The sequence below is a fragment of the Hypomesus nipponensis genome, chromosome 2, assembly GCF_054491055.1.
Source record: "Hypomesus nipponensis isolate SF chromosome 2, ASM5449105v1, whole genome shotgun sequence".
In the NCBI taxonomy this organism is placed as follows: Eukaryota; Metazoa; Chordata; class Actinopteri; order Osmeriformes; family Osmeridae; genus Hypomesus; species Hypomesus nipponensis.
The window spans coordinates 6,165,289-6,179,736 of NC_140362.1; the positions used below are offsets into that span (position 1 = coordinate 6,165,289).

At 40.7% G+C, this 14,448-nt stretch overlaps 2 pseudogenes across 1 annotated transcript; one reads left to right on the plus strand and one right to left on the minus strand.

Moving 5' to 3' along the window:
• On the plus strand, nt 1-2,690 carry LOC146300583 (uncharacterized; annotated as a pseudogene).
• An 81-nt stretch (nt 2,691-2,771) lies between these two features.
• On the minus strand, nt 2,772-11,438 carry LOC146300584 (uncharacterized; annotated as a pseudogene). The gene is made up of 15 exons (XR_014766406.1): nt 10,340-11,438; nt 9,645-10,243; nt 7,217-7,320; nt 7,021-7,116; nt 6,702-6,933; nt 6,391-6,466; nt 5,844-6,008; nt 5,601-5,685; nt 5,376-5,465; nt 5,067-5,264; nt 4,661-4,806; nt 3,956-4,548; nt 3,690-3,830; nt 3,300-3,414; nt 2,772-3,176 (listed from the first exon to the last, which is right to left on the minus strand). The product of XR_014766406.1 is annotated as an uncharacterized LOC146300584 (transcript).
• Between the last annotated feature and the right edge of the window lie 3,010 nt (nt 11,439-14,448).

Here is a 14,448-nt window from a genome sequence, read left to right on the forward strand (position 1 = left end):
ATGCAATCGAACCAACTTCTGACCTATCAGAGCACAGACCTTCACTCAAGCACTCCGAGGAAGAGGGAAACCTTCAAGCTCAAGTCGAAGAGGATAAGTACGATGGCTACCCGTGACAGCAACCAGGCTTCGGTGAGTCAAATTTCGATGTGATCACATTTTATTTCATTTATATAGACCATTTCATACTAAAAGAAAACGCAAAGCGCTTGAAGCACGGTGGCCAAGTACTGTATGGAACCCCACATGCTAGCCAGTTGATCACTTTTGGGCCAGTACTAGTACTGTATGATCTGACTGGCCAAGGCAATGCTGGCGACCGTTTGAAAATACCTGTTCATTATTCAGTTTATATTATATTTCTTAACAACTTTCCTAAGATTTAACTATTTTTCTATGAAGAGAATTTAGAAAAGTATAGTCAAACTAAGTAAACTTTGGGCAAGACATACTACTAATTCAAGGCCAGTTGAATTTATAAGTGATGACCTGGAGTCAATAATAAACGTCTAGCTAAATGTCGAGCCCTAAGTGCATTATAACCCCTTGAGGGAAAATAATGGAAGTCGTTGCTTATTTATTAAAATCTTTTTGACACATTTTCTCTTTCTTAGGAAGCGCTGCTTGACCATATTTTGGGAAGACTCCGCTCTCGTTTAAAACATATTATTAGCCAAATGCCTTTGGATTTGGACTACTTAGAGTTCACTGTCACACAAGAGTATGTGTTTTTAAATGCTGTATCCAGTCGGGTGACTGCTTCTCCAGCAATTGTAGATGCCCTGACATCACTACACAGGCTTATAAACCTGGAAAAGGAACAAGTTGAACAGCCAATTTCAATGGTGCAATTTGAGCAAGGACTAGTTGGACGACCACGAATGGTCCTCTCTCCGGAGTACCTTAGCAGTCTTTTGGACCTTAACTTGTCCATCCCATGCATAGCTGCACTTTTGGGGGTGTCAAAACGAACAGTACATCGACGTATGGCTGAGGCTGATATTTCAGTCAGGATACTGTACAGCACTCTTACATATGAGGAATTGGATCGGTGTGTGAGAGACATCAAATCCAGGCAGCCTCACTCAGGTTATCGGATGATGAAAGCCCTTTTGCAAGCTCAAGGACTGCGGGTACAGTATGACCGTGTCAGAGTTTCCATGCACCGCATTGACACCGTTGGAGTCATATCACGTATGACCAACTTAGGTTGCATTGTCCGAAGAACCTACTCAGTTCCAGGCCCCCAGTCCTTGATGCACATCGACACAAATCATAAAATCATCCGGTAAATTACTTTCACAAAGAGCAGATTCATTCATTATTTTACCTAAATATAATGATGGGCTTATTCAGAATAACATCTTGACACATTTTCCTGCAGCTACAACATTGTCATCTTTGGTGGCATGGATGGCTTTTCACGGAAGGTAAATACAGTTTTCAGGAATAAATGTGTACATGTTTATCCTGCTTATATGTGTTTGCCTAAAACAAAAATGGTGTGTATGGTATTACAGATAATGTATCTTGGTGCAGCCTCCAATAACCTTGCATCAACCACCCTGGCCTTCTTCCAAGAATCTGTGAAGTTTGGTTTCCCTCTTAGGTAAATATGATTTTAAAACTTTGTCGGCCCCTCCATATAACAGCTTAAACACATGCATCATGTTTTGCAGTATTTGTAAATTTGATGTAAGATGCTTCAAACATTCCTATGCTGATTTCATAGCCAACCAACACTTAATATGGTCTTTGTTGTAAATGTTTGTTTTAGGGTACGGTCTGATCAAGGGGTGGAGAATGTGGATGTTGCACGCCTCATGTTTACAGTCCGTGGCACTGGAAGAGGCAGCTTCATTGCTGGGAAGAGTGTTCACAATCAACAGTTAGAAAAAAAGTGCAGATAAAGCTAGTTGAAATAGGGCACTCTACTGCTGCCATGCATCTAAACTTTTTTTTCAGAATTGAGAGGCTATGGAGAGACCTATGGACAGCTGTAACAAACATCTACTATAATGTCCTTCACTACCTCGAAGAAGAGGGCTTCCTCAATATCGCCAATAGTACACACCTCTTCTGTTGCCATTATGTGTTCCTACCACGTCTACAAGATGACCTGGACAATTTTCGCAATGGTTGGGACCATCATCCATTAAGAACGGAAGGCAATATGACCCCTAATCAGCTGTGGGCACTTGGCAGTATGTCTAAATATTCAACACTTTTGTGTTAACAATTGTTAAAAACAACCCCCCCCCCCACACACACACAATTATTAACGTTAGAAACAGTCTAATAGACCATATTTTGCTAAATAGGGATGTGCGTTTACTATGTAATATGTTGAAGCATTTGCTCAATGACCAATCCTTAGTTTTATGCTAATTTTACACATACTCTATAAATATACATATATAACTATGTTGCCTGTATAGATAATCAACACTGCATACAAGTGACATTTTCTTTTTTCCAATTTGTAGGGTATAGATATGCCTGTCATTGAGTGGGAGAACAGTGGACTTACTCCAGACTGCCACTCCAGCATCGTTGTCCCAGACATCAAAAGCCCACTGATTGATGAACAAATGGCAGCTTTAAGAGAGGCTGTTGACCCAAGAGCTTTATCCCAGGCTTATGGCTGTGAAACCTACATTGCAGCAGTTCACTTTTGTGAGAACATTTAAATAATGTTTTGAGCATTTTCATAAGAACTGGATCAACGATATAATAATACATCATATACATCATTAGATTCTTCACATCTCTCCTGAGTCAAATATTATTTTTTATTTCATAGAGATAATGGAACAAGCACTTTGCAATGTGACCCAGGCATCTTAACTCACTGGCTCATGCATCAAAGAAACATGCAGACATGCATAACACAAACTGTGTGGTGTAAACGTATTGTGTGTGTACGTCTCTAACTGTACGAGTGTGTATATCTGTTTGTATCAGCATATTAGATGAGACCAAATCCTGTTTGGCAACTGCCAATACAGGCTTAAAAGATGCATAGTCTTTGTAATGCCCTGGGATTCGCAGAGTTTCGTAACAGGTGGAGGCGGTGGGGAAGCTGCCTTTGACCATCTCAAGGGACAGATTCGTCCTTGGCAGAATCTCCCATCCAGTCCAGAATTTCACCAGATCTTGCAATTCATTCGGTGATGCTGTGCTGTAAACATATTAAATTATTTTACAAGTTACATGAAAAGTTGCTGTGGAGAGGTAATGATAACTAGATGACCCAACTGGTTCACGGTTTCTCGCATATGTTTACTCTGTCAACATACCATTTTCAATGAACTGTCGAAGATAACCTGATACGTGGCACATGGTGTCAACTGAAAAATCATTGTCATCTTCTTCTTCATCATGATGAGGCCAGGTAATGCGCTTCAGAAGTACCTACATTGAAAGCAAAAAAACCAACATGGGATAGACTTTCATAGTTTTTATTATGGCTTCTTACATTATATTTGGTGTGATTTCTTCAGGCTTTTGAACCACACACTTCAAAAACGCCACTGGTGGGTACTTGGGAAGCACGTTCCAAATCCTAAGAGCGCTAAATCAAGCACACAGACTAATGGGCACAATTAAAGATGCTGGATACAGATATGAAACCTCCACCCTATAGTAGTATTCAACAAACGCCTGGATTTGAAATAGTGTTAAGTTACCTCAGGGCTATAATCCACTGCTCCCTCTTTAGGGAAAAGCAGGGCCACTGTGTCAGGTCGTTAGGTCAGCACGGTCCACATTTGTGTCTCCTTAAGGCCACGTCTCTGCTGTTTCATTTGTCTTGTGACACGTCCAATGACCTGTTAATAACAACAGAGAGAGAAGGTGGAATACATTGTCATTCTTAATCCCCCCCCCCCCCCAAATGATTAGTAATGAGAAATTAGGTTTTGCAAACACAAACACATCCTAAGATTTTACTCACAGCATGAAGCAACATTATTTCGAAAAGCCATCTCCTGTTATTATTAGACAGGCAAGGGAGGTCCCAGGCATAGGCCAAGTCCTGTACTCTTTTTGCCTCTTCCTCAGAGAGTTCGGATTCACCGTGAAGCTTCAATACACAGAGGAAAACAAGAGGAAATAGAACATGTAATGACACTACATATCCAAGCGGGTCTATAAAGTCTCCTCTCCCTATTTGCCATTAAGTAAAACAAACTTTAAAACAAATGGTTGGGAAGGGACTTTTTATATCCACAAAAAAATATAAAAAGGGAAGAAATAGCAAGACTTTGAAAATGATTGAGGATGGAAAGCATAAAAGCCTGATTGTTTCCCGGATGTCCAGGTCTGGACAGTCTTCTAGGGCTACAGTTGCAGTTTCGGGACTCTTTCCAAGCAGGACATGAGCAAAGGCAGGGCTGAGCCCAGACAGGCACGGTCCACCATTAAGGAAGGAGTGGCCCATCATTCTCCCTGCCATGACGAACATATCACTTTCAACTAGGAAGTGAGAGGCTGACGGCACCAAATGGCCTGTCTCTCCATCAAACAGCCGTGTCACATCAGTATTTGCTGTTAAAGAAAATTCGTTTTAGAGAAAAGCCATTTAAAATATATTATACACAACCATTTAGTAAGTTTACATTTAGTCATTTAGCAGATGCTTTTATCCAGAGCGACTTACAGTAAGAACAGGGACATTCCCCCGAGGCAAGTAGGGTGAAGCCCAAGGACACAACGTCATTTGGCTCAGCCGGGAATCAAACTGGCAACCTTCATATTACTAGCCCGATTCCCTAACCGCTCAGCCATCTGACTCCCTGTATCAAACTGTAACAGATCGACATAATATAAAAAATATATTCAACCATACCTATTTAATAAGTCATCTTACACATAACTGCACTCCACTTTCCAAAGTTGATGCAAAACCCAGACTTCAACTTCTCAATGCAAGTTGAGAGGAAGAAGCGAGTTACACCCTTTCCAATGGCAACATCACCTGTAACACAATGCAAGGTTTGATATAGTAATGTCATACTTTTTGCAGTCCTTTGTCCTTGACCATTAGGACATGTGGCTGAAGCTACCTTCAAGTCTGCAATGCAAGGGTCGTGCCCATTCCACATTAGGTCGCTTGTAGAAGGAGAGGAGTGCCATGTCTTGTTCGGCAAGGGTTTCTCTAGTATCCATGCTGAGAACCAAAGCACTCTCCTTTTCATAAATGTGGAATAGGGAATCCCAAAACTGAGACATGGCCTTGGTAGGGTCTTGGATGGTGAGCCAGTCTAGTAAGAGGAAAAGATACAAATGTGACCAATTAGGCTTTAATCTAACACTTGACAGCAACCTCTAGATATGTTTTAAATGTAGATTGAAGCCGTATGTGGTGTTCATACCGTCTGTAACTGCTGCACTGCTTCTGGATGGTCCAGGCATTACTGCTTGCTCTTCTTCCATCACAGTACTACACTCAATTGCCTAATTTCCTGCAATGTACACAGTCACAACATACTTATAATGGTAATCTGTAAAACAGTTTTTATGTTGTAATAGCTCAAAGAACAAGGCATCTGCTGGTGAGTGAAACGAGTACGGTACAAGCAATAGAAAATTGGTGTTACCTTTCCCTGCATGAAGCAGCATGTGCCTCAATAATGTGACAGGGAAATATGTCCATGCACAAAGGAAAGGATTGCTGAACTGCTGCTGAGAATATGAAGTTAGCAAAGACAACAAAACAAACTGAAATAGGAACCACCAAAAAATGATTTAAAATCTGCTCTCATCAGGCATTTTGATTGCAGCATATTCATGTTCAATGTTATTAATTATATATTGAAAATGCTCCAATAATTCATTCTTACATGTTACGTCTTCCTGCGCTCGGTTTTCCTCCACATTAGCCGGGCAATTATCACTGTCAACATCAATGATGTTGCAAGATTTTAAGTGTTCGGTCAGGAGCGGCAGTGGAATAGCTGCTCCACATTTCTGACACCCTGCTTTTGGCATGCCACTGAATGCATTGTCTGTTAGTTGCAAAGGAGTTGTGCTTAGTTCTTCTTCAATTGGTGCAATGAAAAGAGTTGTTTTACCCCCCTGGCTTGCAAGCTTCATTATTTTGCCTGTGTAGCCAGTATCATCAGGTGTCACAAGAGACACAAAAAACCATTTCTGAGCATAATGGGAAATAAAACTATATATGACATAAGCACCCTTGTATAGACATGGATTACATTAAGCCTAGTCTTTAAGTAAGAGAAAAATGTAATGAAGATCTCCATTGAAAACCTTTTTTCTTCTGCCACTGTACCTATTACAGATGACCTATACACTGTTTGGATGAGCACTAACAGAGTCATCGTTGTTCCATATCTCAACACTAATAAATACAAACGTATACGTGCCTACCTGCTGATTTGTAAAGCAGCCAACCACCAGACACCGCCTCCAATTGTGGAAATACAACCTTGAGTGTATCACATAACTGTAAACCAAAAAGACTTAACATTAATTATTATTATTATACATTTATGTATTATTATGAATGCTGAAAAGGGTTGAGGTTAAACTTTTTGAAAAACCATGTCTTGCTAAAATGCATTAAAGCATTATATGTTTTAAGTAGTTGGTTTGGTTTGAAATTTCAGCAGAACATCAACACTAAAGCCAAAAGATTCAAATTTTCCAACTTTGTCATGCAGACTAAGACTAGTGCTTACCTCATCATGTTGTGCTCTCATCTAAATTGTGCTCTCATCTAAATAGGCAGTCCTGCGACCCAACCCTGCCTGCATGTGAACTAGTTGCTCTAGCTCAGTGGGAGATTTTTGATATTGTTTAGGTAACAGATGGAAAGCCACTTGAAGCGGTTTAGCTCTTTTAGCAGGAACAACATTTACTGCAGGAAAACGCCTCTTTCCTTTTGCCTTTGTAAACGTACCTGGAAAGGACCTTTGAGAAAAAATACAGTCTATTTAAACCTAAATACCATCAGACCATCAAGCTGTTCAAGTTAATGTATATAATCTAATGCTGAACCTTGTCATTTCAATTTGAACTGAAGGTCTTTGTGACTGATGGCTTCCCTGCTCATTCTGTCCTCCCTGCCCATTCTGTCCTCCCTGCCTCTGTTCCCTGCAGGGTTGTAACCAAAAATAGTTATTAGTGAGTCTGAAATTATTAATTAGATGGAAAACATAATTTTCATGTGTACAGTATTAAAAGTGTACTGAACCTTATATCCTGACTTGTACAAGGGACATCACCACTGCTTGCACCTCGTGATGTCAGTAAAGACAATAAGTTCCTGACAGATTTTACAACCTCAGCGTGATTACCCTTTCAACACAATAATAGAAGTGTAATTTAGAAAACACACCAAAGTTCAATTATTTTTTGATAGCTAGACCGTTTATAGTTAATTGCTACAATACATTCTCAATACATATGTAAAAAATAGTTAAATTTTCGGAAATGTCATTCATTCATGATATATAATCGTCGTCATATAATATAAACTGTAAATAAAGAACCTTTTAAAAACTGACTTTTCACGAGTGGCCCACATATATATATATAAAGGCCGAATAATACTACTGCGTTATCCTCGACACAGGGAACGCCCTCCGTCAAGGAACGCCCTCTCCGAGGGGCTCGGAGAGCTCTGTGTACACCTGATTTTCTCAACTGTCCATGCGCTAGTCCGTCAATTTACGGATACCCCTTGGCTGTGATTGGTCCGTATTGGAACCATAGATATATATAAATCTATACATATATATATATATATATATTAGTGCTGTCAGTTTAACGCGTTATTAACGGCGTTAACGCAAACCCAAATTAACGGCGTCAATTATTTTATCGCGCGATTAACGCTCTTTTTGGCCTAGCAAACTTTTTAGTTTTTTTCACATGCTGTTGCAACAACTACCGACGTTAGAAAAACTACAACACCACACCGGATCTAGCTAGACCGGAAACAAAACAACAGGCACGCCAAACACTCGTTTGGCTTGCGAGCTGGCTAAAGAGTAGTAGCAGAGCCCGTTTACGGATATTAGACATTCTCTGGTAGTAGGCTAACGTTACGTTTTGAGTGGATGACGAGCGCTAGATGCCGAAATGGATGCCAATAAGATTCTGAATGGAAAGTTTGCTTTTAAAAAGTTGCCAAATGGTTCTATTGACAAGACCAGTGATCTGTGTGTTTTGTCGTTGTAAACTGAGCTATCATCGCAGCACGTCCAGTCTGAAATACCACTTGATGGCCAAGCACACAGCTGATGCGAATTCTCTGCCCCCTCGTCAAAGCCAGGCGATTGCAATGTTGTTTTCAATAAAAAAAATATTTGCACAAAGCAATCCGAACCACTTTTCTATGTTGATAAGAGCATTAAAATTTGAAAAAAAGATTGGGACAAAAAGAAATCAGGGACATTTAGAATAGATAAAAATGTGCGATTAATTGTGATTAATCGCGAGTTAACTATGACATTAATGCGATTAATCGCGATTAAATATTTTAATCGTTTGACAGCACTAATATATATATATATATAGATTTATCATATATATATATATATATACACATGTATATATATATGATTGGAATCGCTTGCGTCAGGATCGGTCGCTAGCATTGCCTTAGCCAGTCGGATCATACAGTACTAGCAGAGAATGTCTAATATAGAGAGAACTGCCACTCTCGGGAAACTTCCGGGTTCTGAACTGGTTGAAGTTCCATGTGAGGGCGCTAACGAGCGAGTGCAGAATGAATGGAGGTCTATGGAGCGGTACCCCTCAAAATCCACTTTTCTCAGGATATGATTTTTTGTCTAGTAATTTGAATTCTAAATTCAAAAGGGGAGGCAAAAAAAATACACACTGCTGGCTGTTAGATTGTTTTAAAGTCACCTTTCTGTTCTAAAAAGCTTTTGAAAATGTCATTGACGTCATACACATTGTACGACCAGAGCTACTGCTTTATGGCAAGCTCTGGTCACTTACTTTTTTCTCTCAGGGCATCGACAACACAGCTGACAGGTTAGGCTCTCCCTGTCAATACACATGCTAGAAAGAGTTTTGGCTTGCTAATGTTGTTGCTAATGTTGCTAATGCTCTGACATTCTGATTCCGCTTCGGATGCCATCAAGCGTGAGCTCTGGTCGTATCAGTCCTTCACTAACCAATCAGCATTAATTTGCAGAATGCTAGCGTGTTATGGGCAACAACGACTCACCCTGTAAGAAATCAAAAGGACATAAGTACTCGTTCATTCAACTTTCGACCTATAATCTATGTTAAACATGCAAAAACTACAATCAAATCGGAGATTTCTCAACGACAATCAGGCAAAAGAGACAAATTTAGCCGTTTAGCTCCACAGACTGCCATTCAACATGCACTCGCTCGCGACCACCCCCACTGGAATTCTGGTGGAACTGCAGCCAAAGTCGGTACAATGGGGCTTTATAGGGAATGGCAAGGCTCTCCTTAAACAGGCTCTGGTACTAGTACTGGCCCAAAAGTGATCAACTGGCTAGCATGTGGGGTTCCATACAGTACTAGGCCACCGTGCTTCAAGTGCTTTGCGTTTTCTTTTAGTATGAAATGGTCTATATAAATAAAATAAAATGTGATCACATCGAAATTTGACTCACCGAAGCCTGGTTGCTGTCACAGGTAGCCATCGTACTTATCCTCTTCGACTTGAGCCTGAAGGTTTCCCGCTTCCTCGGAGTGCTTGACTGAAGGTCTGTGCTCTGATAGGTCAGAAGTTGGTTCGAATGCATTGAGGCTCGATTGCTCTACCTGTCCTCGATATCCCGGATGTTAAAAATTTTCAGCTCGAAATTCTTCGGGTCGAATTTGATAGGCTCAAATTTTTTCAGCTCGAAAATTTTGGGATCGTATTTGATAGGGTCAAGTTTTTTATGTTTGAATTTTTAAGATCTAATTTTTTAGGCTCGAATTTGAGCAACCTGAATTTTATTTCACATTGAAATATATTCAGATGAGAATTCAGTGTTGTTTAAATTTAAATATTAAGTATTCGATGCCTTTTAAAATTCAAAACATTATGGCACTGATTTGCTTCCATAGAACAGCAGCATGTTTAAAACAAGCAGGGACAACGCCATGATCCAGAGACAAATTGACTATATGCCACGGTGAGCTGACGTACTTCCGCCTAAAACTCTCAGTCACCGCGTTTACTTCCGCTGCAATGGCATCCATCGTCGATATTGATTGTCCAAAGCTAGTCAAGAGAAAAGAATCAACGAAAAAGTTCAAATAACACTTGTGTGCCTTTATGCCAGAACTCAAGTACAACGGTGTGCTTAGTTTTTTTTACCTTTCCTGTGGATGCGGAGCTCAGACGCAAATGGGTAGTCGTCATCCGCAGGGATCACTTCGTTATTACACCTCACACCCGGGTGTGTAGTCGGCATTTTAAAGAGGAGGATATACGAGAGCCTACATCAGAGAACGGGCGGCGATTACTTAAAAAGGGAGCTGTTCCAGCATTATTTGAGAGGAACAACTTCTCCCTTCCCCCTCCAAGACCGGAGGTCTGGGAGAGAAGACCGAGACCGCCATTTAAGGAAAGCCTTCCAGAAAGCACAGACGCATCAGGCCAAGATGACCATGACTACGTAGTTACGGTTAAATACATTATACCAATAAGACACTGGACAAAATACAACAGTAATAAGGATGATTAGTGCAACTGAGCGTTACAGTAACGTCGTTAGCTATTCTCGCTAACATGTACGCTAGGCAAACACTTAATTTTAACCTTACCTTCATAATTATGGACATAATTCAAAACGTAGAGTTTAAATCCTTTGTACTTTCTTGTGGTGGCTGTGGATGAATTAGCTTGGATAATTCTCCTCACATCTGTCAGGGATATTGTTGGGAGATCCAGGAGTGAGCGGGTGAAAAATGTAGCCATTGTTGTTGCGTTGACAGAGAGACAGGAAGTGAACGTGGTGGCTGGGACCGTGGAGTGGATGTACGTGGCATATAGGCAATTTATAATTGACTGGATACTAAGTCCAAGTGATGTAAAAGATTATTTCAAAACTATCGCTGGGACAATATCATGAGGACAGGAGGACGGCCTCATACCACTAATCATGTCACTAAGAGCAGAAAGGGAAACATGTTGGAAACTGGAAAGAACAGTAGAAACAGCAACCAAAGGCCGAACATTAACCACAGGGGATTAATCAAGAGAAGAGCGAATGGTTTAATTTTGTCCAGGAAAAAACACAGAAATGTGTCACAAATTTCACCAGAAGGAGCTACTTTATAATGACAGCTTGGATTAATTGCAGAGTTAAAGGTAGCCAATATAATCTTAGGTCTATTAGTGTGTGTATTAATTAATTCTATTATCTTATTGTAGCCATCTTAGATGCACTCTGAAAGCTCCTCAGACAGTCATTAAAAATGGGCTGTGACTATGGGGCGTGTTTCAACCAAACTCTTAAAACAAATGCCTCTACGCTCCATTGGATAGACCTACAACCAATCAGAGCAACGTAATATGTTGTTTGTTGAAAACAAATTCAACCCAAGGGCTCTTTCGTGACGTTGTTTATTACGTTACTGTTGATCATCTGTCCATCATCGTATAAAGCCCGCCCTGGCAATTTCATTGGTCCACCCAGATCCTGGTTTTATGTAGTTGTTCCCAATACGAGACCCTCCAGACCCAACTTCCCGACCACATTTTCTTGTGGACAGGGAGAAGTTGGGCTGGCAGCCAGGCTAACTGACCAGTGGACCTAACAGTAGATAAATGGCCATGCGTAAAAATATTAAAAACAATAGGCAAATGATCTGAGAAACTAGCACCCTTAATTTCAATACCTTCAATGGGGAAACCATAAGACATAATCAGGTCGAGTGTGCGACCAGGAACATGTGTAGACCTGCAATATGCTGAGTGAAACCACAAGAACTCAAAACATTATTAAAAAAGAGACCAAAGGTTTACCAGGACAACACACATGAATATAAAAATCCCCCAACAGCAGCAAGCGGTCATACAGCAGGACCACCAGAGATAAGAATTCCGAGAATTCTACAATAAAATGTTGTCACTCTTAGGTCTGTAGACCAGCGCACATAAAGTCGTTGTGGAAGCAGACTCAATCAGCACACACTGCAGTTCGAATGTTGAGTATGAGCCAACAGAAATAGTTTGAAGCTTATACAAGCTCTTGAAGACCATAGCTACACCTCCACCTTTCCCAGTGCTCCTCGGGGAGCTAATGAAACAACAGTCAGGTGGGCAGAGTTCACTGAACATTGTAGACTCCCTGACCTTAGCCCACATCTCTGTCAGGAATAGAAAATCCAGGTCATGACTGGTGAAAAAGTCATTTAAAATAGAGGTCTGATTCAGCGCTGATCTGGCGTTTACTAAAGCAATTTTAAGACAGGAATGCGGTACCTAAGCCTGAATTCGACCAACATACTCGAGAAGCTGAATGTTTGACAGGTTTATTCCCCCGCCTAGCAGACGCGGTCGTGGGGGGGCAATGAACACAGGTGAACAAGTCATGTCAGATGTAACAAGCACATGACAGGAATAACTAGGATCCAGAGAACGACGAGACAAAGATGGAGTGATATTCCATGGGAATTTAAAGGGTTGCAAAAAGGAGGTATTAACTGCCCTCATGATCCTCACGCGAATACCAGGGCGATTCCCCCTTTTCCTACGGCGCTTCCTATGGCGTGGAATCCAGCAAGGAAAGCGATTAGAGGTACTCACGGGAGATTGAAAGTGGTGAAACTCATAAAGAGTAGGGCATCCAGGTAGACGGGATTCCATCAAATGCTTTATCCAGATTAAAGTTTGTCTGTCATATGTCAACAGAGTATCCACACCAATTGGTAGTGACCACACACAGACTACAAACAGATAAAAGGCAAATAAAAATCAAGCAGACAGAAATGTTAGAGACAAATTAGGTAGACGGCGTGCCGACAAACACACTGGCGCCATCTTGGAATAAAAAGAAGCTGTGTTTGTTTCTGTGGTGTTACCAGGCTCTTACCATATCCTTTTCAACTGTTCATTCCCTTTTCCATACAATAAACACAAACTTGGATTATGTCACTCAGAAAAACATGACACATCACTCTGTAAAATGTAGCTAACATTATTCTAACCCTAACCCGGCCACCACAGCTGCCCTGCCATGCTAATGCATGCACATTCTGAGTCATGCCTGGGTGATTGTTCCTTTCTGACCTAGTCAAGTCATTACAATAGAGTTTAAATGGCTAAATGATACTGTTGCTGTTTTAAAAGTGTGCTATATAAATGAATATGAAAAAAACGAAATTGAATCAACTACACCAAGAAATGCGCTGTTAGCTCGGCCTACTAAGGTAGTGCTAACTGCTAAACAAAAACAGAGACATTTCTCTTATCTGAATCTGTTATGGAACCAAATTGCCAATATGCATCTTTTTCAATGGGTCTGCGGCCCAGCAACTCAACTTTCATAACACTTTGTTCAGGAAGCGTCGACCCCAATGCTAAACCTTAAAACGATAACTGTATTATGATGCTCGTTTTTCGTCGCTGGCGCTGTATCAGACGCTGGCGTAGTGATTTGTGACTGACTGGTGAACTGTGGAAATATCCTTGATTGAAAAAATGCACTGCCAGATGTCAAAAGAAACGCTTCTTTTAACAAGATAAATTAAATGTAAAATCAGCATACAATTGCCAGGGATAGCAAATTCCATTTTGGGGTGGCACCTGGGGTGGCCAGTCCGATATCAGGGGGGTCCAGTGCCACCCCTTTGGCTCCGCGACGGATATTCATGTACTTGTACGTACTATACTGGAACAATATTTCTGACAAAATCAAGCAGGTTATATTATTAGAAAAGAATAGTTAGCGTAAAAGTGTTTAAAATTTTGCAATACAGTGTGTAACTGGTTCAAACAGAGTCCAATTTTATGAACCATGTGTGTCGCATACGGTGACAGAAATTGGTTTTTATACACGATTGTATAGTTTTGAACAAAGTGTTTAATTTAGCAAAAGATTGGAGGTGTTCTGCTACTTGTGTGTCTAGTTGTGTGAATCGTCTGTTGTGTTTTGACAAAGTGAGCCCTGTTTTCAAAATTGTGCTTCAGCAATTGGAAAAAACTGTAAACTGCATACAGTTCCTGGTTCGTGAGATAATTGAGCCACAGATGCAGACACATACAGAGATAACTGGGGAGTCAGATGGCTGAGCAGTTAGAGACTTGGGCTGATAATCAGAAGGTTGTCGGTTCGTTTCCCAGCTGTGCCAAATGACGTTGTGTTCTTGGGCAATTGGCACTTCACCCTACTTGCCTTGGAGGAAATGTCCCTGTATTTACTGCAAGTCGCTCTGGATAAGACCGTCTGCTAAATGACTACATGTAAATGTAGATAACTG